A 6,220-nucleotide genomic window follows, 5' to 3' on the forward strand; every position below is an offset into this window, starting at 1 on the left:
TTTTTTTTTTTTTTTTTTTTTTTGTAATGGTTCAGAATTTTGTGGAGTTGGGAGTATTATTTTTAGCCAAAATATTTGTGGAAGGCAAAATCTTTGTAATGTATAATATTAATTGAGAATATTCAGAAAATAACTAAAGAAAATTGTTAAATTATATAGAGTGAATTATGAGACATTTTTTTATTATGAATCAGAGTTATTCTTCTATGTATTTTAAATTTACATATGTATATCAAATTAATAATATTCAAACATATCTTACACTTACCTTTTTTGTGCAACCAAAAAATAAAAACAGTTTACAAATCTATTTTAATATAAGATGCCTTGAGATTAAAAATAATTGCTTTTAGACAATGAATCAATTGAAAATATTTTATTTTATGGTTGAAAATTGGTAATGATGCCTTCGGTTAGATTAAAGACTTGATACTTTTGGGTTTTAACTTAGTCTGAAAGACAATTCATAATTTTATTAATGTATTATCTTTAACTTTTTTTGTCAAAAATGTATTATCTTTAACTATTATTTTCTAATGATATCAAGTAATATATCTTGATAAATGTTTTATTAAAAACGAAATTATCCTTTTAGTAGTGTAATAGATTTCTAGAAGCCAAAACCTAAAAATACTAGCTCATAAATTTTTTTGCACTATATATATATACTAGATGAGGGCCGCGTTATTACGCGGATAAAAATTTGAAAAAAATATTAAGAATAAATAAGTAGTAATGTAAATGTATTTAGATTTTATCATGTAACATTTTAATATTGAATATAAAAACCTCTCATATTTCATTTTAATACTCTCTCAGTTCTATTATATAAGAGTTTTTAAGGCTTTTTTTGCTCTATTTTATAATATTTTCTCAAATTTATATGTATAATTTTTAGTAATATAACAATTTATGACTATTTGAACTATGCAGTATATTTTTCTGTTGGTTGAAGTTTTATAAATGACATAATATTTGTGCTTTTACCCAAAAACTCTTATAGGACAAGGAGTACCATTTAAATATCTATACCATCATAATAAACCATATTTTAAGTTTAATTACATATTTCATCTTAATGCATAGAACTAAATATTTTATATCAAACATAATTAATACATCAAATAAAATCTATATCTAGTAAGAATGGATAATACAAATAAAAATTAACAAAATGTAAATCGCAAAAAAAACTGAATCAACATTTTTAAGATATATTTGTTATGTTGTTATCTCATAAGTACTAATTTTACCTCATGTCTTAATCAATTTTACATGAGTAAAATTTATAAAATAAAAACATATATAAAGATATAAAGACATTCTCATCAAATAACTGAAGATTCATTCCTATAAATTATAATTTATTTTGAATTATCTTATGTTTTGACATATGCCTTACAAAAATACATGTGTTGAAATTATAAAATCAAACATTAGAAACTTACTAATATTCTTAAATTATTTTTTAAAAAATGAATACATATTAATATTTGAAATTTTTTTATTCTAAAATAAATTTCATTGTTAGAGATTCAGTTTAGTAATCATATTTAACTATCTATTTCATTGTAAAACCATAATTCACTTCTTCATGAATTAGAGTAAAATTTTTAATAACAAAAATAATATGCGCATCATATGAGATAATATGTATATTAGTTAGTATTTTAACTTTAACAATAAAATTAATCAAAAAAAATCAGTTAACATCCACAAAATTTTTGGAATCCAAAAATATCCTAAATATTGTTATTCTATATGTCATAATTTCTTAAGTAATATTTTGTCAATTTTCATCAATTAACCAAAAATTCATTCCTAAAACTCATTTTTCTATTTTTTCCATGTTTCTCATATTACTACATGCATTAAAATCTTTAAAATAAAACATGCAAAACTATACTAATACACATCATGTATTGAATTTTTTTTTAAATTCATTATTCTTTCAAGGTTTTGTGTACTTACTTACAATAAAAAATTACATATTATCTCATAAGATTTATATTATCTCATACAATAAAAATTTATATTACAACGATAAATACAATTTATATCCGACTAAAATTATGTTAAATAACTTATGTTATTCTTTTTAACATTGTTATTCATTATTTATTGATTAATATACATGCTTAATAAATTAAGTTTTGCTTAGACATGACAAATTTTATTGAGAACACACATCTTATTATATAAAGCTTGATGTCAAAGGTATTCATTAACAAGATCGTGACATCAAGCTTTATATAATATATATATATATATATATATATATATTTCCAATTTTCAAAAATCTGTTCTGCTTAAAGAAAATAATTCGAACTTGTCGACTTTAATTGGACTAGACCAGTCCACCTGAGAGCTTGGGAAAATGAGACCGGTCCACCTGAGAGCTTCATAGGATTAAAATTTCAATATTCATGTGTTTGCATTGCCACATTGGATGCTTGTTTGGTATGTATGTTCAACACAAACACACACACAAGAAGAAAAGGACTTCTATAGGAAAAGGAGACCAAAGCAATTAATGATGACAATCAAAGAGTTAAATGCACGAAGCAATCACGTCGCGTGCAACCATGCATATTATGAATGCCTTCATAAAGGATCTCCTTTCGTTTCATGTTTATTGTCTCTCTTTTTTTTTTCATGTATTTTTTTTGTTAAAGTTTGGTATTGACAAGATATTTGAATATACGAACTTTCTAATCGTGAAATAACCATCCGGATCCATTGTACACATGAAGATATCTAGATAATGGATCTCGAAAAGAAAAAAAGATAAAACAATGTAATTCAAAAAACAAAAACAAAACATAAGTGTTGTATAAACTTTTATTTTTAAAAAATTTAATATTAAATTACATTCAAAAAGAAAATAAACTTTTTTACATTGCCAAAGAAAAACGCTTCTTAAATAATTGTATCACCATTTCGAAAAAAGAAACGATTTAATAAAATCTGGTGGGAAACCAAATTTGAATGGTATCATCATCTCCATTCCCGATTGTGCTGAGCCGCCGGCTATGAACATCTTTGTCGATAAATTTGACAACCTTCTCCACCGTAGAAGGTTGCTTTCCATGACGCATGCCATTCTTCTCCCTCCAAATAGAATGTAATGTATTCTGAAAAGTACAGCTAATGAGAAACCTTGTTGCCTTGTCGAACTCATTACCTCCAAGCAATGCAACAATCTCTCGCTAGTCACAGTGTATTTGTTCAAGAGAAGCCCCCTTGCTAGCTCCCACACCTTACGTGAAAAACATTGAAAGAACAGATGTTCACTAGTTTCCATGGGATGGTTACAAAAAGTGCAGCTCGGGTTAACATTTGAAGTCCATTTTTGCATCTTGTTTCCTTTTGAAAGTCTGTTTTTAACCACCAACCAAGTGATAAAAGTAAATTTCCGAGTAGCATAGGGGAACCAGATCGCTTTGTAATCATCCATGAATGGTTTAGCAACCTGAATGAGTGACCAAGTATCCTTAAGACCATCTCCAATGAATTTTCCTATTTTTATCTCTAAAATAGAGAAACTCTATAATAGAGTTGAGTTTTACTCCAACTCACCTCTATTCTCACCTATAAAATAGAGATTGCTATTTTTTCCTCTATATATAGAGAAACTCTATTTTTTTTCCTCTATATTAGCAATCTCTATTTTAGAAGTGCGAATAGAGGTGTGTAGGAACAAATTTGCCTCTAAAATAAATATTGTTATATTTTTCTCTATATATAGAGGCAAATAAAGAGAGAGGTTGGAGATGCTCTTAGTCGTAAACCTTCTGCAATAGGCATTATTCCTCTCTTTTCATAGGACAACATCTCGCTCCCATGCAATCCTCAACATCTTGTACTTTTGTATCTCCTCCTCCATTTGAAGTTGTTTTAACAACTATTTATTTTTTTTGTTGTCTTAAAAAGTTTTTCTATTGGAACATATTTATCAAAATCATACTATCATAGCATATATACATGAGCTTTGGGTTAATGATAAATTATGAAATTTAATTATTACACGTTAAAAATGTAGAATGATATTTTTTTGTTAAACAATAAAAATTTCTAGAATACCACTCGTTTTAAAACAAAAGGAGTATTTTTTTTTCAAAAATACCAAAACATATTTGGAAAATTTTAATATATGTATATCTATGTTTAAAAAAAATTATATGTTAAATTGGATTTGCGTCTGTTTCAGATATCTAACTTTTTAATTTCAAGCAAACACGCTAAAAACCTAATAACCTAATAATCACCCATACTCTAAAAACCCTAGATCTACAGCCGCCACCGCCTGAGATCTGTTTGCCTCTCCGCCGCCCGAGGCTTTTGCCGGCGGTGTGAGAGGGCTCTGCTATTCTTCTTTTGCTTTGTTTTCCAGTTGTAGTAGTAGGGTGACTCGCTCTCTTTTCCTCTCCGGCCGTGCTGAGGAGTAGCCCAACTGTTGCATCGAGGCGGTGCGGCGGATGACGCTACGGAGAGAGATCTTGGCTTCCTTTCCTCTTCGGGAGAATGGTGGTAGTTCGAAGCTGCTCCGGACGGCCTTCTATGCAGCTTCAGGGGGTCGGATCTGGGTATTTGGGTCTCGCCCTCCTGCTACCCCTATCCTTTCTGCCGGAGATCCTAGCTGATCTGGGGTTTACGGTTGACTTGGGTCTTAGAGTCTACCGGTTGTTGGGGAGGTTTCTGTGTGTGTCGGTGGCCGAGATTTGAGGACATCCTCAAAGCCGGCGTTCTTGAGAGCTTGGTCAATCTTATGGTTTCATTCCAGCTAAGAAGCGAGGCAACAAGGCAGATGCGATGTGGCCAATCCGGAAATGCACCGTGAGGTGAATGATAACATCATTATTTTACCCATTTTACCTATAGTTTTAGTATGATTTCAAGGCTTTAATGTCTATTATCAAGTATTTTAGGTTTCAAGAAGGGTTTACAAGTTTTATAGGAAAAAGGACTAAAAGACAAGGAAAATACGTTTCAGGACAGATTCAGAGCTTTACAGTACGGGAAACTTTTGAAGAACTTTCAGAACTCATATTTTGATGTACTTGGTTTCTGTGGAAATCTGGAAGAGTCATCTTTCTTCTCGAAGTGGAATCAAGTCAATCCGTTCACGCATCAGGAAGTTAGGCCTGATTTACCGAGACGTGTTATAAACCAACGAGAAGATAAGTTTGAAGCCAAGTGGACTTTAATGACGGCCCAATTAGCAACCTTCACGGCGACTCGGCCCGGAGGATTCACGACGGTCCAGAACCTTCTTCAGCCGCCCCTTGTCCTGCACTCAAGAAGAAAAGACGTTTATACCCTTACAAAACCCTAAACCTAGACAAAACCCTATAAATACTTTTCTAAGCCCAAGGGTTTAGTGTGTGCATTCACCTGCCTCCAAAGAGCCGACGACCAGAAGAACAGCCACGAACAGCAGCCCTCTCTCGTCCATCTCTTGAAGCTTTGAAGTTCACCAAACTCTTTCTCTTTTTCTTGTTCGTTTGATACAGTAGTTTTCATAAGGAAAAGTCTTTACATCTTGTACTTGATTCTAAGAAGTAATCTCTAAAACATTTTTCTCGATTTATTCTTTTATGTTTATGAATTAACTAAACCTTGCTTTGATGATTCCATGCTAGAGTAGTTTTCTAGTTGGCTTTAAAGGGATAATCAAAGGGGAGGGGGGGAGATAATCTTAGTTTAGGTGGCAATTTTTAGGATTTGTTAGATTTATATTCTAGTTTATTTTATTCTTTAATTCTAAGTCTTTGCTTAATGCTTTAAGTTAGCCTCATGAACTAACTATGATCTATAGTGTGTGTGCTTTGCCAAAAGCTTGCATGTGTGCTTTACCTAGCTTAGATGTGTGAGGAGTCATAGGAAGCACATACCCCTTACCTATGGAATCTCATGGATTAGAATCGAACCTGTTTTAAATGCTTTGATCTATGCGTTGTTGCCTGACACAGTTGAGTAACAGAGTATAGTGATCTTAGACGGTTAGCTTGTGAACTATAAGTTAACGGTTCATTCGTGTTTCGTAGTCCAAGTTTTAGATAAACAAACTAATCCTAAACTTTTCTAGATAGATAAATCATCAAACCCTTGCGATTTGCCTTGATGCCCAACGCTTGTTTTATTATTTTTACTTGCTTTTTATTTACGTTTATTGCTTACTTACGACCGTGACAACCAAAACCCCCATTTTATTGAGTCT

The sequence above is a fragment of the Camelina sativa genome, chromosome 18, assembly GCF_000633955.1.
Source record: "Camelina sativa cultivar DH55 chromosome 18, Cs, whole genome shotgun sequence".
NCBI lineage: Eukaryota > Viridiplantae > Streptophyta > Magnoliopsida > Brassicales > Brassicaceae > Camelina > Camelina sativa.